The 27288-nt window shown below is 36.5% G+C and overlaps 1 protein-coding gene across 3 annotated transcripts in view; it reads left to right on the forward strand.

Annotated features, from left to right (window-relative positions):
- The window catches only part of MPP5 (membrane palmitoylated protein 5), a 102789-nt gene that overhangs the window by 5892 nt on the left and 69609 nt on the right, over positions 1-27288 (forward strand). For 2 of the 3 annotated variants that reach the window (XM_032620838.1, XM_032620847.1), the window contains exon 2: positions 23479-23559. The gene's annotated coding sequence lies outside the window, so the exon portion shown is untranslated. Of the gene's footprint in view, positions 1-4657; positions 4803-23478; positions 23560-27288 lie in introns of those variants that run through there. The other variant, XM_032620858.1, reaches the window with a different exon arrangement.

Here is a 27288-nt window from a genome sequence, read left to right on the forward strand (position 1 = left end):
ACAGGAAAAAAACAGGCTCCTTCCTCAACACCGGAAGATCAATAATAGACCCTTGAGTGATCACATAAATGTTTGGCGTGGTCCAAGTGTAATGAATTAAGTGAAAATATTAAAAAGTGTGAAGTGAAATATAAAATAAAGTACTTATAAGAAAAAGCCAGGCTCTGTTTTGCTATACTGAAGATATTCTTTCATGAAAAATGTGGGTACATAGTAAAAAGATGCATGCTTATTAAATATTCTTTAGTGTGTTGAATTGTGAAATTTTTCCTCCATCAGTTCAGACTACAGAAGACAGTTTAATTATTAAGAATAAGGTTTCATGGGGAGTTCCCTGGTGGTCCAGTGGTTAGGACTCTGTGCTTCCACTGCCGGGGGCACAGGTTCGATCCCTGATCGGGGAACTGAAATCCCACATGCTGTGCAGCACGGCTAAAAAAAAAAAAAAAAGAAGAAGGTTTCAGTAACTTCATAACCAAGCTGTTTAATTTTATCATTTTTATAAATTTGGGCTTATCATATGATTTAACCACTATAAAAATTCAAGCAATTTCTCTCACATAATTTTAAAGTTCCTTCTTAAGTTATTAGTTGTCTCAAAGACCCTAAACATCGAAGTTTTGAGGCCTCTGAGGTTCTTGGCAGTATTGATCCTTTAAGGCAGGGGTTGACAAATTTATTTAAAGGGCAAGATAGTGAATATTTTAAGCTTTGCAGATCATATAATTTCTGTTGCAGGTCCTCAACTCTGCTGTTACAGTGCAAAGATGGCCAAACGAATGTGACTGTGTTCCAGTAAAACTTTGTTTATTAAAATCAGGGTATGCCTTGATTTGGCCTGTGGGCTTAGTTTGCCTACTTTGGTTTTGGGCAAAAAGTTAGCAGGAGAAATGAAAATAATTATAGTAATGTAGCAGAAAGACCCTTAGGGTCAGCTGAGTTGGGAGGTTATTCCATGCTCTAATTCCCAGCCAGGCCCTCACTTTCCTTATCTTTAACATGTGGCCACCTCGGAAGATGATTTAAAAGGTTAAAAATAGGGTATGGAAGGCACTGAGCAAAATATTCTGACACATAGTAGATACTCAATAAATATTTGCTCCCACCACCCCACCATTTTATATTATTTTACAGTGTGTAGTATATCTAATTAGTTATTCCAAATATTAGAAATTATAGTTGTGTTTATAGCTAAATTGTCTTTTGAATTATGCTTTTTGGCCATATAAGTTATAACTGTTTGGTTTCACAATAGTGTCAGAAACTTCACATAAAAAAATTGAGAATTTGTGTTGAAATATAATTTCATGTTTTGAAGATTTTACATTGTCACAAAAAATGTTTGATAATGTCACTTAAAATGCATTACTTTAATTTGACCTAAGAAGTAGGTTTTCTGTATTTTGTGTGCTTCAGAAGTGCCTTTAAGACTGCATTCATTTAAGTTAATTGACTGCCTCCTGTGAGTAAACTGAACTAGGTGCTCTGCTAGGATTTGGTTGTACTTAGAAAGTACCCATATTTAGGTACTCATTTTTGTGTAATGTTTGGGACATAAGGGAAGCATCAGAAAGTTGTTTTTCTTTCTTTCTGAATTACTGTCAAGATAAAGCTAGATTCGAGATTTTTAACTCCCCTCCAAAAAAAAATTTTGTGCTCCTTCACAGATCAGAGGCAGAGATGCCACATAGGTGGATGTTGAAATAATTTTGTGCCAGTAGTTGGTGGCAGGACTAGGGTTGGATCTCACATACCAGATGCATAATCTTTCTAGTACTCTTCTCATTGCACCATTGCCTGGTTTGTTAGCTCTGTTATCACCTGCATCTGGACTCCCAGAAATCTAGTTTTCTTGTCCCACGTTCTCCATTTTCCCCCTAAAGCTTAAACAGAAGCTGTTGCAAAGTCTTATCAAATTTTACTAAGAAAACTTTGTATTGTTATTTAAATACAGTTACAGCTTAGAATATAATTGTATTATACTTAATATGAAAGAAAAGTTGGCTGTTTTTAAGCAGATTTTTAAAATTCTGCTTTACATTGGTTATATTATCTGTATGATATTTATGTATAAGGAGTTGGTTTCCTTTGTTCTACAAGTAATCATCATTCACTTTTGCACACTTTTGTCTGCCTCAGATTTCCTAACTAGTTTATTCAGAAAATTATAGGTAAATACTGAATACTTACAATGTGAAGACTTTGGGCAGGATATAGAGAAGTATTAGATAAAGTCACTGCCCTCAAAGGTCTGACTTTGAAATAAGTATGGACAGTCCCTTAGAGATTAGGTTGGATTAAGAGAATTTAATAGTTGTTTGAAACGGGCAGAGTCAGAGAATTGCTCAAATAATATGCAAATAAATTGTGGGATTGTACTTATAATGTTACAGAATTATAAGTTTATTTTAAAAAATAATATATCACAGTTTATTTAACTGTATTACTGTTGGTGAGTTGTTTCTAGCTTTTGGTTATTATGAGTAATGTTACCATGAATGTCCTTGCACGTTTAGTCTATCAAGGTTAATATGTACATGTGTTTCTCTAGGGCTGTGCTCTCTAGTATGGTAGCCATTAGCCACATGACTATTTATTTATCTTTGAATTTCATTTATTTTTTTATACAGCATGTTCTTATTAGTTATCTATTTTCTACATATTAGTGTATATATGTCAATCCCAATCATGACTATTTAAATTAACTAAAATTAAAAATTCAGCTCTTCAGTTACACTAGCCACATTTCAAGTGCTTCATAACCATACATGGCCAGTGGCTATGTTATTTTTGCACAATGCAGATATAGAATATTTCCATTATTGCAGAAAGTTCTATTGACATCACTGTTCAAAGTATATAATTAGGAGTGAAATTGCTGGATGATAGCATAGGGGAATGGTCAACTTACGAGATAATGCCATACTCTTTTAGCGTAAACTATTGAGTTTCTTCAAATTGCCTCACATTGAAAACTGTAAATTCTACTTTATAAATACTGGACATGTAAACTTAACTGTCTGTTAATCTTTTGTGAGTCTTATGGTCATTTGGCCCTGTCCCCCAAAACACACACACTGTTGTGCATATCAGGGAATTCATGGAAATTAGATCATGAACCCTAGAGTTAAACCTCTGATCCAAGTGATTTGTCTGAGAACTATACAAATAAGCTGCAGGTGTTTTTGAAAATAATGATTCACTTAAGAGTAATCAGTAGATACCTAAGAGTTTATGAAAGGAAATTTGATGGTTCTTTGTAGGCATCTAAAGGGATAGTGTTCCTTTTATGTCTTATCCTTTTATACTTTACACCTTACCCTTTTATACTTAAATTTTATAGTGAGAGTAGTAGTGCATTTGGCTAAATTACAGTACTTTTTGCTTTCCCCTAACTCCTACCCAGAGCTGTATCCCTTGCCCCATCTCTTAATGTGTCATGCAGTATGCGATATCCTTTGTATATAGTTGTTTTTTAAAGAAATTTATTTTATTTATTTTTGGCTGCGTTGGGTCTTCATTGCTGCACGCGGGCTTTCTCTAGTTGCGGTGAGCAGGGGCTACTCTTCGTTGAGGTGTGTGGGCTTCTCATGGCAGTGGCTTCTCTTGTTGTGGAGCAAGGGCTCTAGGCGCGGGCTTCAGTAGTTGTGGTGCATGGGCTTAGTTGCTCCGTGGCACGTGGGATCTTCCTGGACCAGGGCTCGAATCCGTGTCCCCTACATTGGCAGGTGGATTCTTAACCACTGTACCACCCGGGAAGCCCTGTATGTAGTTTTAAACATTAACAACTTTGTGACTGAACAGAGGCTCAGAGAGATTATTTTATCCAGAGTCCTATCGTAACTGATAGCAGGTATTTGAATTCAGTTTGACTCCAAAGCCCTTGGATTTTTCTACTTTGTATTTTAGCTTGCCTTAAGACTTACCTTGTTTACCACTGTTTTTTGGGTAAGATTAAGATCTTTTTTGGGGAAAACCATCCTTAATTTAGTGTTTAAATCGTACTTGAATTAAAGTGAAGAACTTTGAACCTGTAAATTGTAAGCTCCTTAAGGGTAGGGGATATGTCTTTTTATTTTAGTATCTCACTGCTTAATATGGCACAAGGTAGGTGCATGTTATCCGTTTGCACTTTTTAATCATTTACTTGTTAAACCTTAGCCTTACTTGGGAGTTTCATCCCAGAGACTGTTCTAATCTAGTTACCTCCTGTAACCTGAGAGAATTTGAGATTCAGAACAATTCCATTTATCCTATTTTGGCTGTAAGTGTGTTTAATTATGGGTGGAGGGTTCTTGATTCACTTCATTTACAAAGATATAAACATGAACAGATGAATTTGCTCATGGCTTTGTCTTGCTTTTTTGTGGGCTCTTACTGATAGACATTATAGTTACAAACCTTGCTCCGATTAAGTACTCAAGACTACGGAGTCAGACTTGTGCTGAAATGCCTTCTTGACTTGTGTGTGACTCTGGGCAAGTTTACCTGTGAAAATCTGATTAGTTATCTGCAGAATAAGGAATGTTGTACTTGTGGGGGGGTTGTACTTGTGCCTGATTCAGAAGGCTTTAGGGGAGGAAAAACCTTTTTCTCTTTCCTCCTAGGTTCATTGTCCGGGGCCCTGTAAATTAAACTGACAAAAGACAGATTAACAGGAGAAATGGTTTATTACTTATGTATATGGAGACCTTCAAAGAAAAGAGTTGAAGACCAAAGAAGCAGAGAGACTGAATGATAAATTGTGGAATCCAGACAAGACAAAGGAAAAGAGGCTTTTAGAGGCTGTAAATTGTGGGAAGGTAATTATGTGGGGGGAACTAAACTGAATATAAAGGTTATTTTAGTAAGGTTTGTTATGCAGATTTAAGTTGGTATCATCTGATTTGATAAAGAGTCAACTCCCAGGGTTGAGGTCCTCTTTATGGTACCTTTACAAATGGAAATTCATGCTAGCTTTAAAAGGAAATTTATGCTGTCCTTTTTAAGCGTGATAGGGGAGGCCAGTTTTTTTTCCTGTGTCTGTTTCTTAATTGCCTTTAGCTCACAATAATCCTTATGCCAGTGTCACATTTTGGGGTGGAATATTCTGATCCCCTTCAGAGTCTTTATTTTGGGGATTAATTGAGATGATGTATCAAGAATGATTAGCAAGAGGGCAGACAGCAGAAGCAAGAAGAGCTACAATCCTGCAGCCTGTGGAACAAAAAACACGTTCACAGAAAGATAGATAAGATGAAAAGCAGAGGGCTATATACCAGATGAAGGAACAAGATAAAACCCCAGAAAACTAAATGAAGTGGAGATAGGCAGCCTTCCAGAAAAAGCATTCAGAATAATGATAGTGAAGATGATCCAGGACCTCGGAAAAAGAATGGAGGCAAAGATCAAGAAGATGCAAGAAATGTTTAGCAAAGACCTAGAATAATTAAAGAACAAACACCTAGAATAATTAAAGAACAGACAAACAGAGATGAACAATACAATAACTGAAGAGAAAGATACACTAGAAGGAATCAATAGCAGAATAAATGAGGCAGAAGAACGGATAAGTGACCTGGAAGACAGAATGGTGGAATTCACTGCCGCAGAACAGAATAAAGAAAAATGAATGAAAAGAAATGAAGACAGCCTAAGAGACCTCTGGGGCAACATTAAACGTAACAACATTCGCATTATAGAGGTCCCAGAAGGAGAAGAGAGAGAGAAAGGACCCAAGAAAATATGTGAAGAGATTATAGTCAAAAACTTCCCTAACATGGGAAAGGAAATAGCCACCCAAGTCCAGGAAGCACAGAGAGTCCAGGGAGGATAAACCCAAGGAGAAACATGCCGAGACACATAGTAATCAAATTGACAAAAATTAAAGACAAAGAAAAATTACTGACATCAACAAGGGCAAAATGAAAAATAGCATACAAGGCAACTCCCATAAGGTTAACAGCTGATTTCTAACCAGAAACTACAAGCAAGAGGGAGTGGCACGATGTATTTAAAGTGATGAAAGGGAAGAACCTACAACCAAAATTACTCTACCTGGCGAGGATCTCATTCAGATTCGATGGAGAAATCAAAAGTTTTACAGACAAGCAAAAGCTAAGCGAATTCAGCACCACCATACCAGCTCTACAACAAATGCTAAAGGAATTTCTCTAAGCAGGAAACACAAGAGAAGAAAAAGACCCACAAAAACAAACCCATAACAATTAAGAAAATGGTAATAGAAACATACATATTGATAATTACTTTAAACATGAATGGATTAAATGCTCCAACCAAAAGACAGGCTCGTTGAATGGATACAAAAATAAGACCCATCTATATGCTGTCTACAAGAGACCCACTTCAGACCTATGGACACATACAGACTGAAAGTGAGAGGATGGAAAATGATATTCCATGCAAATGGAAATCAAAAGAAAGCTGGAGTAGCAATACTCGTATCAGTTAAAACAGACTTTAAAATAAAGAATGTTACAGGAGACAAGGAAGGACACTACATAATGATCAAGGGATCAATCCAAGAAGAAGATATAACAATTATAAATATATGTGCACCCAACATAGGAGCACCTCAATACATAAGGCAACTGCTAACAGCTATAAAAGAGGAAATCGACAGTAACACAGTGATAGTGCGGGAGTTTAACACCTCACTTACACCAATGGACAGATCATTGAAACTGAAAATTAATAAGGAAACACAAGCTTTAAATGACACAATAGACCAGATAGATTTCATTGATATTTATAGGACATTCCATCCCAAAACAGCAGATTACACTTTCTTCTCAAGTGCTTATGGAACATTTTCCAGGGTAGATCATATCTTGGGTCACAAATCAAGCCTTGGTAAATTTAAGAAAATTGAAATTGTATCAAGTATCTTTTCCAACCACAACACTATGAGGCTAGATATCAATTACAGGAAAAAATCTGTAAAGAAAATACAAACACATGGAGGCTAAACAATACATTACTAAATAAGAGAACACTGAAGAAATCAAAGAGGAAATAAAAAAATACTTAGAGACAAATCACAACGAAAACACAACAATCCAAAACCTATGGGATGCAGCAAAAGTAGTCCTAAGAGGGAAGTTTATAGCAATACAAGCCTACCTCAAGTTAACAAGAAAAATGTCAAATAAACAATCTAACCTTACACCTAAAGGAACTAGGAAAAGAAGAACAAACAAAACCCAAAGTTGGTAGAAGGAAAGAAATCATAAAGATCAGAGCAGAAGTAAATGAAATAGAAACAAATAATAGCAAAGATCAGTAAAACTAAAAGCTGGTTCTTTGAGAAGATAAACAAAATTGATAAATATTTAGCCAGACTCATCAAGAAAAAGAGGGAGAGGACTTAAATCAATAAGATTAGGAATGAAAAAGGAGAAGTTACAGCACACACCACAGTAATACAAAGCATACTAAGAAACTACTACAAGCAACTCTATGCCAATAAAATGGACAATGTGGAAAAAATGGACAAATTCTTAGAAAGGTGTAAACTTCCAAGACTGAACCAGGAAGAAATAGAAAATATGAACAGACCAATCACAAGTAATGAAATTGAAACTGTGATTAAAAATCTTCCAACAAACAAAAATCCAGGACCAGATGGCTTCACAGGTGAATTCTATAAAACATTTAGAGAAGAGCTAACACCCATGCTTCTCAAACTGTTCCAAAAAAATTGCAGAAGAAGGAACACTCCCAAACTCATTCTATGAGGCCACCATCACCCTGATACCAAAACCAGACAAAGATACTACAAAAAAAAAAAAAAAATTACAGACCGATATCACTGATGAATACAGATGCAAAAATCCTTAACAAAATACTAACAGACAGAATCCAACAACATATTAAAAGGATCATACACCACGATCAAGTGGGATTTATCCCAGGGACGCAAGGATTCTTCAGTATATGTAAATCAATCAATGATACACCATATTAACAAATTGAAGGAAAAAAACTATATGATCATCTCAATGGATGCAGAAAAAGCTTTTGACAAGATTCAACACCCATTTATGATACAAATTCTCCAAACAGTTGGCATAGTGGGATCCTACCTCAACATAATAAAGGCCATATATGACAAACCCACAGCAAACATCTTTCTCAATGGTGAAAAACTGAAAGCATTTCCTCTTAGATCAGGAACAAGACAAGGATGTCCACTCTCGCCACTATTATTCAACATAGTTTTGGAAGTCCCAGCCATGGCAATCAGAGAAGAAAAAGAAATAAAAGGAATACAAATTGGAAAAGAAGAAATAAAACTGTCACTGTTTGCAGATGACATGATGCTATACATAGAGAATCCTAAAGATGCCTCCAGAAAACTACTAGAGCTAATCAATGAATCTGGTAAAGTTGCAGGATACAAAATTAATGCACAGAAATCTCTTGCATTCCTATACACAAATGATGAAAAATCTGAAAGAGAAATTAAGGAAACACTCCCATTTACCACTGCAACAGAAAGAATACAATACCTAAGAATAAACCTACCTAGGAAGAGAAGAGACCTGTATGCAGAAAACTATAAGACACTGATGAAAGAAATTAAAGATGATACAAACAGATGGAGAGAGAAACCATGTTCTTCGATTAGAAGAGTCAATTTTGTGAAAATGACTACACTACTCAGAGCAATCTACAGATTCAGTGCAATCCCTATCAAATTCCCAATGGCATGTTTTTACAGAACTAGAGCAAAAAATCTTAAAATTTGTATGGAGACACAAAAGACCCCGAATAGCCAAAGCAGTCTTGAGGGAAGAAAATGGAGCTGGAGGAATCAGCCTCCTGGACTTCAGACTATACTACAAAGCTACAGTAATCAAGACAGTATGGTACTGGCACAAAAACAGAAATATAGATCAGTGGAACAGGATAGAAAGCCCAGAGACAAACCCATGCACCTATGGTCAACTAATCTATGACAAAGGAGGCAAGGATGTTCAGTGGAGAAAAGACAGTCTCTTCAATAAGTGGTGCTGGGAAAACTGGACAACTATATGTAAAAGAATGAAATTAGAACACTCCCTAACACCATATACAAAAATAAACTCAAAATGGATTAGAAATGTTAATGTAAGACTGGGCCCTATAAAACTCTTGGAGGAAAACATAGGAAGAACACTGTGACATAAATCACAGCAAGATCTTTTTTGATCCACTTCCTAGAGTGATGGAAATAAAAACAAAAATAAACAAATGGGACCTAATGAAACTTAAAAGCTTTTGCACAGCAAAGGAAACCATAAACAAAACGAAAGGACAACCCTCAGAATAGGAGAAAATATTTGCAAACCAATCAACAAAGGTTTAATTTCCAAACTATATAAACAGCTCATGCAGCTCAGTATTAAAAAAACAACCCAATCCCAAAATGGGCAGAAGAGCTAGACATTTCTCCAGAGAAGACATACAGATGGCCAAGAAGCACATGAAAAGCTGCTCAACATCACTAATTATTAGAGAAATGCAAATCAAAACTACAATGAGGTATCACCTCACACCAGTTAGAATGGACATCATCAGAAAATCTACAAACAACAAATGCTGGAGAGGGTGTGGAGAAAAGGGAACCCTCTTGCACTGTTGGTGGGAATGTAAATTGTTGCAGCCACTATGGAGAACAGCATGGAGGTTCCTTTAAAACCTAAAAATAGAACTACCATATGACCCAGCAATCCCACTACTGGACATATACCCTGAGAAAACCATAATTCAAAAAGACACATGCATCCCAATGTTCATTGCAGCACTATTTACAGTAGCCAGGTCATGGAAGCAACCTAAATGCCCATCAACAGATGAATGGGTAAAGAAGATGTGGTACATATATACAATGGAATATTACTCAGCCATAAAATTGAACAGAATTGGGTCGTTTGTAGAGACGTGGATGGATCTAGAGACTGTCATACCGAGTGAAGTAAGTCAGAAAGAGAAAAACAAATATCGTATATTAACACATATATATGGAACCTAGAAAAATGGTACAGATGAAGTGTTTTGCAGGGCAGAAATAGAGACAGAGATGTAGAGAACACACGTATGGACACCAAGGGGGGGAAGTGGCCTGGGAGCATGGTGGTGGTATGATGAATTGGGAGATTGGGATTGACATATATATACTAATATGTATAAGATGGGTAACTAATAAGAACCTGCTGTATAAAAAAATAAATAAAATAAAAATTAAGAAAAAAAAGAATGATTAGCATACTACTTGGTGTATATTAAGCACTTCATAAATGCTTATCCATAGATAAGAGATAGGAAGAATACAAAACTGGTTTATGATGTTTACGTGGAATAGCAATGAGCTGCATTATGTTTTAATAAATATATTTTGAATAGATTGTATGATTATCAATAATTTGATTAAGCAGTTTTATAGGAATTGTGTGAATTGGTTGTCATAGACTGAGTCAGTGATGAATAATTATAATTGTGTGTTGAGGTAGAGCTTTTTTCATCTCTGAAATAATAGTAAAAGTGAATGGGGGAAAACAATTTGTTGCTTTATTTATAAACAGCTTATGTATGTAGTGAGATCGAGTTCTACTCAGCTTTATCAGTTTCTCTTATTGACTCTCAAGCATTATTCTAGGGTAATTTTTACTAGGTCATTTTTACTACACATGTTTAAAATAGGCTTAAAAAGTAACAGTTTGTAGAGTTTGAGTTTAATTAGGGAGATTTAAAATTTTATGTTTAGAAAGCATTTGTTTAATTTTACTCATGTCTGTGTGCTTGCATTAGTGTTTTGTTCACTTTTTTTCCTTTTGTGTAATGGAAGCCTTTCATATTTGTCTTGGGTCTTATATTCTTTCCCATTTATACAAGTTTTCTTAGAATGCTCTTCCTCTACAGGTAATTCCTATAGCATTTTCTGCAGTTGTAGTATAGCACTTACCAAATACCATTGCAGTTCTATAGGGGTTTTGTTTGTTTGCTTGTATACTTCCCTGTTTTCCATACTAGAATTTAAGTTCCTTAAGGATAAAGACCCTGCCTTAGCAGTCTTTTTCTTGCCAACGACTATCCCATGTTTTTGTACCAAATGGGTACTTACATTGTTGCACGAATGTGTAGTTTAGTAACCGTTCATAACTATAGTATTTCTGTACAGTAATCTTTAAGATTGACCTTTTGTTCTTATTTCTTGTTGCATAATATCCCCTTTATGTTTTCCTGCCTTCTAAGACTGTCTGGTCAAAATCAGATCATTACTCATACCCAGACATCAGTCAACTATTCTATAGTACTAAAAGTTCAGTGGATTCTAAACTTGGTGACAGTTTTATCGTCATCAGTCTTCTTCATTCTCAAATTTTTTTTTTTTTGCGGTACACGGGCCTCTCACTGTTGTGGCCTCTCCCGTTGCGGAGCACAGGCTCCGGCCGCGCAGGCTCAGCGGCCATGGCTCATGGGCCCAGCCACTCTGCGGCATGTGGGATCTTCCCAGTCTGGGGCAAGAACCCGCGTCCCTTGCATCGGCAGGCGGACTCTCAACCACTGCGCCACCAGGGAAGCCCTCCTTTCCTGTTTTGATGACACAACTCTACTTCTGGTTCTGAAAATATTCTCTATTGATTATTAATTTTGCTTAATGTTCTTGTTCTAATAACTCTGAAATGGTATTTCTTCAATGACAAGGCAAATTCCTTTTTTTTTTTTTAATGGCCATTTGTTGAATTGTATACCAATAAGTCATCTAGGTAGAGGTAATCATCTACTAATTTGCTGACGTTTGGAGTATATTTTTTGTTCTCTAGTAAGCTATACATCACTTGAGGTCAAAATTTAGTATCTCTTACAATATATTTTTAGAGACCTGCAACTTGTGACACATGTGTTTCAGGGAAAGTAATTGACTAAAGGATTGACACCTAAGATTAAAGGGGAAGGAGAAAATCTATATAAAATAGCCATAGAAATAGGCATGTAGAAGGCAAAACAATAGCCATGTGAGTTTGGTAATTAGGATTCTTTGAGTTTGTGATTATGCATTATTAATATGATGAAAGATGAACTTGACTTACTATATTGTAAAGTATTAGTGGTCGCTTTTGGAATTTTTCTTAAAACTAATGTTCTTATGCCATTGGTAAACTGGTTTCCTCTCATTTTTAAATTAAAGATGTAATGTATGCATTTTTATGTGGCAGAGGAAATCCTGACTTCCAAAGAGTCATGATCCTAAGGATTGCTTAAGTGCTTCATTTAGAAATTCTTATTTATTGTTGCATTGTTTATAAAATTGTTTAGGGCCTTGGGAATAATATTTTGATTCCTTTTCTTTGCCTGATGGTTCTAGAGCTCTTTTTTTTTTTTTTGCGGTACGCGGTCCTCTCAATTTTGTGGCCTCTACCACAAAAATACCAAAAATTTTAAATAAACCTTCACTATCAATTCCTTTTCTAGAAATTTATCCTATAAAGTATGTTTGGAAAAACTGGGATATGTTACTCTGCTTTTTCAACTGTAAATTTTAAAAACTCTAAATACAGATCAAGTATTTCCAATGAAAGTTTATCATTCTAATTGAGATGTGCCATCAGTATAAAATACACACTATACTTTGAAGACTCAGTGTGGGGGAAAAAATAAATGTAAAACATCTCATTATTTTTTGTATTTAATACATGTAGAGATGGTAATTTTTTTTAGACATTGTGTTGAATAGAATATACTATTAAGGGAGTCCCCTGGTGGTCTAATGGTTAGGATTTCAGGCTTTCACTGCTATGGCCTGGGCTCAATCCCTGGTCAGGAAACTGAGATCCTGCAAGCCATGCAGCGCAGCTAAAAAAAAAAAAGAAAAGGAATGTCACCTGTTTCTTTCAAAAATTTTTTAATGTGGTTACTAGAGCATGAAGCCCTATATCAACTAACATGGGACAAAGGCAAGTGAATAAATTAGGTTTCCAAATGGTGTTTATATATCATCCCATTTTTATAAATGCACATAAAAATACGTTTATAAAATTACTAACAAAAAATCTGGAAGAATATATGCAATACTGTTTTCACTTACTATCTCTGAAAAGTAAGGATAATAGACATCTCAGGTCTGTCTTCTGTACAATTTGGATATCTTACAAAATATTGACAAAAAAAGTGTTACTTTCATAATTTGGGAGAAAAAACACACAGATAATACTTTTTTGAAAGAAAAAAAGATAGAAACTTTAAAAATTACAACTACCTTCTTAAAGTACATAAAAATTAGCAGAAGCAACAAAACCCTTTCAAAAGTTCTAGAACCGGGCTTCCCTGGTGGCGCAGTGGTTGAGAGTAAGCCTGCCGATGCAGGGGACGCAGGTTCTTGCCCCGGTCCGGGAAGATCCCACATGCCGCGGAGCAGCTGGGCCCGTGAGCCATGGCCACTGAGCCTGCGTGTCCGGAGCCTGTGCTCCGCAATGAGAGGCCACAACAGTGAGAGGCCTGCGTACCGCAAAAAAAAAAAAAAAAGTAAATTGAATCATCTACCAGGTAGTATGGGGATATATTAGTGACTTAACTAAAAAGTGAAATATAATTTATGGGGAGAGGGAAATGTATAAATAAATGCTACAGCAGAGGCATAGATTAAGTACCCTAGAAGGGTAGGGTTGGTTGTGGATGGGAACAGGCAGAATTAAGGAAGATTTCATAAGATATTTAATGGAAGAGGAAAATTATGACAGATAAAGAATTGAACAAAAAGGACTTTTCCCCCAGGTATGAGAAAGAATAAGTCAAAGTTGCAGAGGAAAGAAATTGCAGGGCTTGTACTGGAAATGGCAAGTACAGCTGACCCTTGAACAACTTGGGGCTTAGGGGCAAACCCCTCTGCCCAGTCAAAAATCTGAGTATAATTTATAACCTGCCCTCCGTATCTGTGGATTCAACCAACCTCAGCTTGTGTTATAATGTAGCATTTACTACTGAAAAAAATCTGCATATAAGTGGATCTGTGCAATTCAAAGCCGTGTTGTTCAAGGGTCACCTTTAGTTTGATACGGAAGACAGAGGAGGGAGAAATAAAGTGGGAAAAGTATTCTGGACTAAGTCAAGGGGAGCCATATTCCAGGCTAAGAAGTTTGAAATGTGCTCTACAGAGTAGTTGTTAAGTGCCAGAGTCAAACAGACTTCAGTTTGATGCCCAGAGACACCGAGATTTAAGGTAGTAGTATGAGAAGAGAGAAGCTGAAGGAGGTATATGTGAGATATTATGGAAGGAGAATTGATGGGAGTTGGTATAATTAGTTACTAACATATTTAGGGGTATTAAGGTTATAATTTTCAGTACTTAAATTTGACCCCATGGGGATAGCTAATTTATCTAACAGCATCTGGTCTATTGTATTTTTATGGTATTCATTTTTCAAGCTATACATTAATATTTTATTATCAAAACAGTTGGCAAGACAGGACATTTGGCTCACTATGGCAGGACATACTGAAATTGGAACAATCCAGAGTAGAGAATAACATTTTTAAAATGTTACTGAGAAGTTGGGATATTGGTAGCTTAGTTTCACTTTTCAAATAGGTTGGAAAATTCACTTGCATTTTCTACTGTTTCTCCACTTGACTACTTCTGCTGCTTGACTATTTAGAAACTGAGCAATAGATGTTATGCTGCCGCAATCTGGTACTACAGTAACTTTGTAGTCTCTAAACACATGTAACAGTGAAATTAATTACCAGATTAAACTTCATTTTATGAAGCACTCAGTTGAGGAGAAAAGATGAATTTTCTATAATCATATTGTAAAGGTAAAAGAATGATGTAATTATGTGATTTTTGAAAGGAAGCCTGTAGTCAGTATGTAGTCTTACAGAAATACAGCTAACTTAGCACTATGGATCCACATAAAGTTTCACTCATCTGGATTTTAGTTCCTATTCTAGTACTTCTAGCTCTGACTTAACTTGCAGTGCTTGCATATCTTCTGGAAAATGGGGATATCTGACCTGCTTACCTTTCAGGGCACCTGTGGAGATCAAATGAGATAATGTGCTTGGATTACTGTGGAAACTGAAAAGCTTTACAAATGCAAGATGTGAATATGAAATCACTTACAAATTTTCATTTCTAGCCTTTGGTTCCCTGACTAGCAGTTAACAGCCTGACAGAATTCCCACTTTAAATGCAATACTTTTAAAATGGAATTTATCATCTTTCTAATCTTCCCCCTCCTCTTTCTCTCACTTCCAGGAAGAGAAACTTTATTCTCTGAATTTTCCTATTTTAAGGTCCCATACTTTCTGCCAGGTTCAATTGTCATGCTCAGTATTTTAGAATTGTATTTGGTTCCTGGTCTCCAAAGCCTGTCAAATCATCCTTTGTTATCAGCATTGTTTGAAATTATCCCTTTTCCTTTCTTCTCCTATTTCCTTTATCCTCCCATGCATAAGTGTTAAAACATTGTCTCTATTGGCTTCTCTACTTACATTTCTCCTAGTCAACTCTGGTTACAGTGTAGAGAAGATTTAACTTCCTAAAAAACCTTTTTTTGATTCTTTTAAAACTCAGAAACCCATAGTCTCCCATTGCTTGCAGGAGAAAATTCAAACAATTTAGCTTGCATTTAGAGTCAGTTCTGGCTTTATCTTCTATCTCTTACACTGGCTCTGTTCCTTATCAGAGACTGTTCTTGTTCTCCAACTAGGCCATATATATTGTTGATCGGTAGCAATATTACTGAAAAGCCATATTGCAAGTAATTTTATCCCACAAGTTTAAAAATCCGTTTCTAGTCAGTTTGAAAATGTTGTAAGTTAACTTTTGTCTTAGTGCCTTTTTCAGAAGCTTTACTTAACCTTTTGGATGCATTTAATCTTTCATTACCAAGTTGTTGAAGGTGATAATGGGGCAGTTCAAGTAACCAACCATTTGATATCTTTGATACTGTTTGGCTTTTAACCAATTCCTACTATGGGTGTGTGGTCTTGAATATCTCCAAAGACCACCATATCTTCTATTTTGTGTTTGATATAAGCAAATGGAGAATTTCCCCACTGAATTGAAAAAAAAATACTTTTCTCTGCAGAATATTACATAATATATAGGGGGCTTATTATCATCTGGTTAGCAAAATGATTTCTTGTTCCTCCAACAGTTTTTTTTTTAAACTTATTTATTTTATTTATATTTATTTTTGGCTGCGTTGGTCTTCGTTGCTGCGCATGGGCTGTCTCTAGTTGCAGGGAGTGGGAGCTACTCTTCGTTGTGCTGCACGGGCTTCTCGTTGCTGTGGCTTCTCGTTGCTGTGGCTTCTCGTTGCTGTGGCTTCTCGTTGCGGAGCACGGGCTCTAGGCGCACGGGCTTCAGTAGTTGTGGCTCGCGGGCTCCAGAGTGCAGGCTCAGTAGTTGTGACACACGGGCTTAGTTGCTCCGTGGCATGTGGGATCTTCCCAGACCAGGGATCGAACCCGTGTCCCCTGCATTGGCAGGCAGATTCTTAGCCACTGCGCCACCAGGGAAGTCCCCTCCAATAGTTCTTAATATTGCAAGGTACTACTATAACAGGATACTATCCAGATTTGTAAAGAAACATGGTGAATGATTGTTCTTTAAGTAGTCCCATTGGTCCCTGGGAATAATTATGGCCAAAGCTAAGTTTTAGGCATAAAAAAGCAAGAGGAGGCTATTAGGTATCTGGATCTGCAAGTGTGATTTTCATAGAAGTTCATTGGTTAAAAGAGAGACTCTCTATGGACAAAGTGAAGGAAGGTTCAAACTGAGAATAATCAATAGAAGTTTTCTTTCTTTCCTCTTTGTATTGGATAAGACTAGATAAAAGTAATGGCAGGAGTGAAGAGCTTCTATTCTGAAGTCATACAGACTTGGTATGAGTCTTGGCTCTGTCATTTAGATTTATGACCTTGGGAAGCAACTTAACCTCTTCATACTAGTTTTCCACATCTGTAAACTTGAGGATAACTTTGAGGAGTTGGAAGGATTGAATGTGAATAATATATGTGAAATTTTTGGCACCCTGCCTGGCAAGAAGTGCTACTGCTTCTACTTCTATTAATACTAACCGCTATCACCATCACTGCTACTCAAAACCATTTAAATAATCGTTGTACTTTTGGCCTCTGTAAAATACCACATAAGGATGTTGTAAGGATTATATGATACGAAGGACTTGAAACCATATACATAAAAGTGCACGTTACAGCTGTTGAATATTTATGTTGAGGTGCTCTTTGGGCAAAATACTTTGCTTCTTTAAATTTGTCTTCCCTTTTGTCATTGGGGATAACAGTAGTACTTAAACTTGTAGAACTGTTTGAGGATTAACTATATAAAGTTTGGTAGCCCAATGTTCATGACACAGAGAGAATCAGTAAATAATACTAGCTTGAGCATTAAATGTTTTGTCTAAACACTTTTTTAGTCTTGTTTGGGCCGCTCTTAATGTAAATATCATTTTATATGCATGTTTAGTCTCTGGCCAGATGGTAATCATTTGATGCTGGTGTGGGGTGGGGGGGAATGTATCATATGCTGGAATATGTTATTGAAATTGTATTTGCTTTCCCACTCAGGTTCTGGTATGCAATACAGGGCAATTTATTTGGTACTAGTTTTTATTCCATTTACTCTGTTGCTATTCTGTTGGCGATCGTTACCTTGTTGAATTTCTAGATTTATTGATCTCTGCCACTTTGTCAAGTGACTTAAATTTTTCTGGACCTTACTTTATGATTTGTAAAGTAAGAGTAATTCATGAGATTAAAGGTTTTATTATTTAAACATTTAAGTTAACAGAACTTTTATTCCTTGAACCTTAAAAAGAATGACAAAAATGAGCTTCTGCTCTTTCCATCCACTGCCAAGATGACTCTTGAAATAAATCCTTTCCTGAACATTTTGAAAAATACTAGATGATATTTAAGCATCTCTCAGCCGCAGTTTATTTGGAAACCCACAGTACTGTACTTGAAAAAGAGTTGAAACACAATCAGTGAAAATAATCTAACAATCAGTGAAAATATTCTAAGTGGTTATTAGCAAGGGAGCTTGACTGTTTAAAGTTTTGTCTTGGAAGTGTGAGAAGCTTACTGAAAATTATTGAATGAGTGAATACCTCAATTTTGGGTTAGTGATTGCTTGGTTTAACTCAGGGTCTCTCAACTTTGGCATTACTGTCATATTTTGGACTGGATAATTCTTTGGGGGTGGGGACGCTATCCTGTGCATGTTTAGCAACATTTCTGGCCTCTGCTAAGTAGATGCCAGTAGCACCCCTCAACCCAGTCCCGACAATAAAAAATATGTCTAGACATTGTCAAAATTCTCCTGGTGGGGACAGGTGGAAGGCAAAATCACCCTTGATGGAGAGCCACTGTAATCCAAAAATGTTTTAAGAAGAGTCAAGGTGATATTTATAAATAAATGTTTGATAAACTGGTAAATGAATATTTTAGGATATAGATGTTTAACAAACGATAAATGCAGCATTATTTTTCCGGCTAATTTTTCCATGTTGTCTTATTTTTATTTTTGTCTTAAGGCAATCATATGGCCTAAAATTACAGGGTGAGAATAGGAACTTGAAAATCTTTCTGTTGCAGATATGTTTTATATACAACTTTTGCCAGTTATGTTCAAAGCTGCTAAGTCTCTGAAAGTTTTCATCTGAGAAAGATGTGTCTTCTAAGCTATTGACATGGCCTTATTGATATCCAGTTACACTGAGCAGGAATCATACCATTCTTTTTTTTTTGTCTGTGAGAGCAGATGACTTATGTGGCTTTAAGTTATATGTTACCCCTACTTCCCTTTGAAATATTTACTCATTTGATTTCTACTTTGAGGATTTTTTTCAAATGAAGGAATTTTGCTTCCATTCTATACAAATTTATCTGACATACTACATTCTAAATATATAAATAGTTTTAAAGCTGTGAGTATAGCAGTGGCTTCTTTGGCATGCAGTTATCTGGATGATAAATAAAGGTACGTTTATCTGAAACCTAAACCATAAACTAAGTAGAATTTTAGAAATGCCATTATTATAGGACTTGTCAGACTGTTACATTAAAAAATAAGCCCAGGACATTTGCATTTGGTCTTTTTCTTAAGTTAAGGGGCTTGGTTTGTCAGTTGTATAAATCTGTTTTGCAGCTTAAAAAAATTTACATTGTTACCTATTGAATTCAGTTTACTTCAAATATATTATTTTTATTTTAAAAATATACTGTTTAGTTCTCCATAAGGAATAATTGAAAAAACTAGTTTTTCAATTAAATCTTTGGTGAGCTTATATATTTTTGCTTAAATTGTTGTCACTAGTAATTTCTGAGCTAGTACTTTTCATGACTAGCCCAAATACAGTTGACGCTTGAACAACATGGGTTTGTACTGTGCAGGTCCACATACAGGTGGATTTTTTTCAGTAGTAAATACTATAGTATTACAGGATTCATGGTTTGTTGAATCCATGAGTGCAGAACTGCGGATATGGAGGAATCACCTATACGGAGAACTGCCTGTAGGTTATACATCTTCCACTGCACAGAGGGTTGGCGTCCCTATACCCGTGTCGTTCAAGGGTCAACTCTATTTGAGTTTTGACTTGTATTTACTTAGTTTTAGATATAGCTAAATTTCTTCTCTGTGAAGATGATGTGTGGGGCATTCATTGTTGGAAACAAATTTTTGCACTGAGTTAAACATTTATTGAGTAAATAGGTTTTTTTAATGTGATGTCAGTATATGACTTGGTCTTCTTTTAAAATTGGTTTTGTTGAGATATAATTTACATGTAATAAGTTGCAATTTTAAATGTGTAATTTAAAATCAGCTCAATAGGTGTAACTTACATTAAAATTTAATAATTTTAAGTGTTCAATTTGATGAATTTTGAAAACAACTTTATCGAGGTATAATTTACATTCCATAAAATTCACATGTTTTACAGGTACAGTTTGAGTTTCATTAAATTTATATCGCGTAGATATCACTGAAATCTAGTTTCATTACACTTCCAATCCCATAAAAAAATTCCCTTGTCTCCTTTTATAGCTAGTTTCTGCTCCCATCCACAGCTCCAGGAAACCACCAAACCGCTTTCTCTAACAGCACTAATTTTGCCTTTCCTAGAAATTTCATTACAAATAGAAGTCATACAGTATGTACTCCTGTGTCTGGCATTATGTTTTTGAGGCCACCCATGTTGTTGCATATATCAGTAGTTCTTTCTTTTTTATTACTGAATAGTATTCTGTTTTTTTAATTTATCCATTTACCAGCTGAAGGACATTTGGATAGTACCCAATTTTAAGCTATCATTATTAATAATGCTTCTATGAATATTCCATATAAACCTTTGTGTTTTTTTTACAACTAAAAATATGTATTTCTCATATGGAATCAGTGAGTTATATCATAAGTGTATGTTTAGCTTTTTAAGAAACTGTCAAACTGACTACCATTTCATGTTCTCACCTGTATTAGGGTTTCAGTTTCTCCACATCCTCTCCAAAGCTTAGTATTGTCAGTCTTTTAAATTTTAGCCATTTTACTGTGTTTGTAATGGTATTTCATTGTGTTTTTTTTTTAAACATCTTTATTGGTGTATAATTGCTTTACAATGGTGTGTTAGTTTCTGTTTTATAACAAAGTGAATCACTTATACATATACATATGTTCCCATATGTCTTCCCTCTTGCGTCTCCCTCCCTCCCACTCTCCCTATCCCACCCCTCCAGGCTGTCACAAAGCACCGAGCTAATATCCTGTGCCTTGCGGGTGCTTCCCCCTAGCTATCTACCTTACTACGTTTGTTAGTGTGTATATGTCCATGACTCTCTCTCACCCTGTCAAAGCTCACCCTTCCCCCTCCCCATTCATTGTGTTTTTTTAAACAGCTTTATTGAGTTATAATTCACATACCATGTACAATTCATCCACTTCAAGTGTACAATTCAGTAACTTTTAGTATATTCAGAACTGTGCGACCATTACCACAACCAATTTTAGTCTTTTCGTCACCCCTCAAAAGAAACGTGTACCCCCCTTAGCCATAATCCCCCCACCCCACCCCATCAGCCGAAGGCAATCACTAATTTACTTTCTGTCTCTCTAGATTTGCCTATTCTGGATATTTCATAACTGGAATTATACAGTATGTGGTCCTTTGTGACAGGCTTCTTTCAATTCTGTTTTTAAAGTTCATCAATGTTGTAGCATGTATCAGTACTTTCTTTTAATTGCCCAATAATATTTCATTTTGGATATACAACATTTTATTTATCGGTTGATGGACATTTGGATTTTTTTCCCCCACTTTTATATTAATAATGCTGCTGTAAACATTTTTGTACAAGGTTTTTGTTTGGACATATATTTCATTTCTCTTGGTCGTATACCTAGGAGTGGAATTACTCTGTGTTTAGCCTTTTGAGGAATTGCCAGACTATTTTACAGTGTGGCTGCACCATTTGACATTCCCAACAGAAGTGTATGAGAGTTTCAGTTTCTCCATCTCCTTATCAGCACTTGTCTTTTTGATTCTAGCCATCCTAGTGGGTGTTGTGGTGTCTCATGGTTTTGATTTGCTTTTCTCTGATGGCTAAAAATGTTAAAAATCTTTTTATGCACCTATTTAATAAAGCCATTTGTATATTTTCTTTGGGGAGCTGTCTATTCAGGTCCTCTTCCCACTTTAAAATCAGACTATTTGTCTTTTTATTATAGAGTTGTAAGCATTTGTTACATATTCTACACATGTCCCCCATCAGATAAATGATTTGCAAACATTTTCTCCCATTGTGTGCATTGCCTCTTCACTTCTTGATGGTGTCCTTTGAAGCACAAGGTTTTAAGTTTTGATCATGTCTAATTTATTTATTTTCCTTTTGTTGCTTGTGCTTTTGATGTCCTGTCTTAAGATACCATTGCGTAATCAAAGGTCATGAAGATTTATTTATGCCTTTATTTTCTTCTAAGAGTTTTATAGAATTCTTACATGTGTGTTTTTGATTCATTTTGAGTTAATTTTTGTATATGGTGTGAGGTAAGAGTGCAACCTAATTCTTTTGCATGTGGATGTCTGGATATCTAGTTGTCCTGGCACCATTTAAGAGACTGTTTTTTTCCTATTTAATTGTCTTGACACCCTTGTTGATAATCAATTGCCTGTAAATGTTAGAGTTTATTTCTGGTCTCTTAATTCTATTCCACAGATTTCTGTCTATCCTTATGCTGGTATCTCGTGGTTTTAATTAGCATTTTCCCTAATGATTGATGGTGTTGAATATCTTTCCAAATGTTTATTTTTTGCCATTTGTATATCTTTGGTGGTCAAATTTCTTGCCTCTTTTTAACAATTGTATTATTTGACTTTCTGAGTTATAAGAGTATTTATAGTGAATATAAGTATTTTGCAAATATTTCTCCCTTTTTATAGCTTGCCTTCTCATTTTCTTAACAGTATCTTTTAGTGGCATATTCTGGGGTGGCTATTCTGCCACTTTTTCAGTGGATCCTAAAAACCTTGTGGTATCAACAGATCTTTGCAACTGATTGGATAATAAGGCTTGAGGAAGATCTTGGAGATAGTGCTGTAATTAGCAATAGTAGGGAAGAAGTTCAGGTCAGTTTGGGATATATTGAAATTGAGATTCTGGTGACATCCAGAAAGTAATGTACTTACTGTTCCCTCAATCTGGAACCCTTTATTTCTGGATCTTCCCACAACTGACTTTTTTTTTTTTTTTTTAATCATTCAAGTCTCAGCTTAATTATCATCTCCTAAAATAGGCCTTCCCTGACCATCTTATCTAATGTTGCCCCTTCCAAACATCACTGTCTATTGTATAACCCTGTTTTACTTTCTTTATAATTCTTTCTCTGAATTCATCTTATTGTGTATTTGCTTTTTATTATCTTTTACTCTATCAGAATGTAATCTCCCATTAGGACAGGATCCTCTTCTATCTTGGTCTTCAATGTAGCATCAACATTCCCCCCTCTGAATTAACTGTGGTTCTTGTCTGTCACATTCTTTTTGAATCTTTTTGGATCCTAAACTTCTCATTTTCTTGACTTTATGAAACTATTTATAAGGTTTAAAATGGATCCAGAAGTTGTAGTTAAAGAAAAAAAACAAAAACTGCATTTTTGTTTGAGCCTAACCTAGAGATCAAAAAAAAGTCATTAAAAATCATCTACAAAAGGGTCTTGTGCTTTTTTTAAAAGCTTTTAAACCAGTTATGTTTACCTCTTTCTTATCATTGACTTCAGGTAATTTATATTGATTTTAATTGATGTTCATTAGAGATGGGTGTGTGTACATTTTTATTGCTTTATACCGAGAAACCCTAGTCATCTGAAAACAGAATTGGATATCATATTGAATTAACTTTTTTCTGCCATTCCCTCCCTCTAAAAGACACTACAGACTTTTACACTTGATTAATTGTCTCTTTTCTGTTTTACAGAGTAAGAAAGTTAGTCTGAGTTCTGTGAAAAATCAGAGAAGAACTAAGGATAGTAGACAAGGACTTTCCAATTTGCATAATGTAAGTTCTTTTCACTATTCTTGGCCTGAATTTTGTGTTAGCTGACAAAGCTGTTTCTATGGAAACAAATAGTGCAACTTCTTAGAATGTCAGAGGAATGCTGATCACTTAAAATGAGACTTCCCAGCTGCTGGTCAAAGGGCATTACTCCTGGGAGAAGGGGAGGAAGGATGAATTGAAAAAAAAAATCTAGAGTTCTAAATGCTAGTGTAGACCGACTGTTTTCATATGAAGTATATGTTTTACATATCCCTTTGCCTAAAAGTTAGGATACTGATTATATAGAAACTGGTCTTCCTGCTAACAGTTCATGTTTCCCAGCTCTCACACGAATCGTTTTGTTTCTTGGTGTGGAGTTTTCAGTGGGCCTGTATCCCTCAGGCTATTTCAGGCCCCCCAGTCTCAATCATTTGTACTTATTGAAGCTTATTTAGCTTCTTTTTACCCCCTTCTTCTGTATTCAATTCACATAAGCAGAGCCCTTTCTCTCCACTAGTTCAAAGTTAACATTGAAATAGCTTTGGCCTACGAGCCTGAAAATTCATTTTCTTCTTTTGTGGAATGTGTAAAGAGTTTTGCTTTGTTTTTAAAATTTTTCTTTCTTTTTTTTTTCCCATGGGGGTGTGGGTATAATAAGCTGGGACTTTGATTAGGATTTGAAATGTGGGCCTTTGAGGCATTTTTATTTATTTATTTATTTTGAGGTACGCGGGCCTCTCACTGTTGTGGCCTCTCCCGTTGCGGAGCACAGGCTCCGGACGCGCAGGCTCAGTGGCCATGGCTCACGGGCCCAGCCGCTCTGCGGCATGTGGGATCTTCCCGGGCCAGGGCACGAACCCGTGTCCCCTGCATCAGCAGGTGGACTCTCAACCACTGCACCACTAGGGAAGCCCTGAGGCATTTTAAAAACAATTTATTTATAATTAGAGTATTGAGATGAGAGGAATATTCTTAGGACCAGCAGCTTGTAACTGCATTGTCTGCATAAGTCAGTCTTTCATTTACATATAAGGAGGTAATTCTCTAGTTCAGTTATTTACCAGCCTCCAACTCCAAATTGTCAAGCAAAGGACTGTAGGGTCCCGTCCCGTGTCCGTCCGGCCCCCCCCCCCCCCCCCCCCCCCCCCCGCCCCAGAGTGACAGAATAATTCCTTTGGACTGGTTCTCTTTCATTGTTTATTGTTATGTGATGACTACATAAATGAGCTAGAATATTCATGGTTTGCCTGTTTAAAAATTATAATGATCTTTAATGCCAAAACTGTGGGACACAGCATAATGTTTCTTTGATTCTGGAAGAATCTGTCATGGACCTCATGAATTAACTTGTGAGCATTATGAAGTCTTTAGGAGTGTTGGTATGGTGAGATCATTATTTAACTGGGGTGATCTGGAAATATTTCTTGAAGGAATAGTGATTTGTGGTAGACCTTGAAAGCAGAAGATGAAAGGAAAAGCAGTTCTTATTTCTTAGTTCGTAAGACATTTGGGCAGGAAGAGAAAGATATGGGATAGGCAGGCACAAATGAGGAAGCTAACTTAGAAGGCTTGTACAGGAAAGTAGTAAAAGATACAGTTAGAAAGTTTGGATTTACCTTGTGAGTTTCGACTCTGTTCTCTAGGCAATATGAAAGCCATCAGATGTTCTGAACACAGGAGTAATTTGCTTATATGGTTAATTAGGCGTTTATCCCTTAACTAGTTATCAGGGCTATAGAGATCAATAAGACAGATCCTTGCTGATTAGATCATTTACCTGTATGACGTATAATCACCTTGAAATTGTGTCTAAAACTAAACCCGTAATGCCCTTTATCTCCCCTTCTGTCGAATTCTTCATCTTATTTAATGACATTGCTGTCCACCTTGTGACCCAAAGATAGTGGCCATGAAGTCACACTGCCTGGGTTCATATTCTGAAGCCTCCAGTTTGCTTGGTCTTATATACTAGGCAGTGTCACGGATCCAGAGATGGGTCGGCACGGTTCCTGACTTCCAAGCGTTTCTAGTCTGGGGCAGACAGACAGAGATACAAATAGCTGTAGTCGAGTTTGATCAGAGATGTGATAGGGATTGTGGGATTTCAGAGGAGGCACATACCCAGTTTGGGAAATTATGGAAATCCAGAAGAGGATGTATTTGAGCTGAGACTTAAAAGGAAAATAGGCAAGGATTAGATCCTAGGCAGCCGGGTTCTGGAGCCTGTACTCTTAAACCTTGTGCGGTCTTGGGTAACTGGGTAGATATAGTGGCATTGATTAGAATTGAGAATGGAGGAAAAGGATCAAGGAGAATAGAGGGGATTAAAGGGAAATATGAGTTTAATTATGGACACATTAATTTCTAGATCTCTGTGAGACATTTTGGTAGATAAACTAATGGGCAGGGATCCTGTCTCTGTAGCCCCAGTACCTAGCCAGGGGTAAGTGCTCAACTAAATTTATGTTCAGATCACCCCTTTTTTCTAATTCTTTGACGGCTTTCTTACTGCCTTGAGATTAAGGACTTATATTTAAGACCTTTCATAAGTTGGACCCAGTCAAATTTTCTAGCCAGTATTCTCTTATACAAACTGACTGCTATAGTTCAACTAGGTTTGTTTGTACTTTTCCCATACCTTTAATTTTTTGTCTTTAGTTCATATGGCCTCTTTCTTTTTCCTTCATCCTGTCTTCAAGGCCTACTTCAGTCCCCATTCCTCATTTATAAAACAGGCATATCTGGACCTACTTTTAGAGTTTTAGTGAGGATTAAATGAGTGAATACTATGTGAAGTGCTTGCAGTAGTGTCTGGCATAGAATTATGTGCTCAGTAAATGTTGTAGTTGTTGTTACTACTACTACTACTACTACTTCTTCTAGTGTTACTACTTCCTTCTCTCCTTTTTGCCCTGCTATATGAAATATAAACACCAAGTTTTAGGAATTCTGTAACTACATGCTTCTTTAATATAACTTTTCTTCATTCTCACTGTCTTAAATTAGTTCAGGACCCCATTTCTTTCTTTCTTTCTTTCTTTCTTTTTTTCCTTTCTTTCCTTTCTTTCCTTTCTTTCTTCTGCATTGGATATTTGTTGCTGTGTGCTGGTTTTCTCTAGTTGCAGCGAGCGGGGGCTACTCTTCCTTGTGGTGCACGGGCTTCTCACTGTGGTGGCTTCTCCTGCTGTGGAGCATGGGCTCTAGGCACATGGGCTTCAGTAGTTGTGGCACGTGGGCTCAGTAGTTGTGGCTCGTGGGCTCTAGAGTACAGGCTCAGTAGTGTGGTGCATGTGCTTAGTTGCTCCGCGGCCTGTGGGATCTTCCCGGACCAGGGCTTGAACCTGTGTCCCCTGCATTGGCAGGCGGATTCTCAACCACTGCGCCACCAGGGAAGCCCAGGGCCCCATTTCTTACAGTTGCCCTCAAACTGGTCTCATTGCCACCCTTCAGTCTATCCTCTAGTCTTCTACCAGAGTGATATTTCTCTAAAAGTGAGTGTGATCATGTTAGTCCCTGCTTTAAATCCTATGATGATTCTTACTACTTTCAGGATAAAGGTCAAAGTTTTCATCTGTTACTCTTCTCCAACTGGCCCCCTGCTTGCCTTTCTAGTTTTATCATTATTCATGTATGACATGCTCCCACTGTCCCATCCAGCCATTTTGCATTCCATTCTACTTTATGCAAATGCCATATTCTCACGTTCTTCCTTCCTTTTGGTCTTGTGTTTCCCTCTGCCTGGAACAGACT

The sequence above is a fragment of the Phocoena sinus genome, chromosome 2 (genome assembly GCF_008692025.1).
Source record: "Phocoena sinus isolate mPhoSin1 chromosome 2, mPhoSin1.pri, whole genome shotgun sequence".
Classification (NCBI taxonomy): domain Eukaryota; kingdom Metazoa; phylum Chordata; class Mammalia; order Artiodactyla; family Phocoenidae; genus Phocoena; species Phocoena sinus.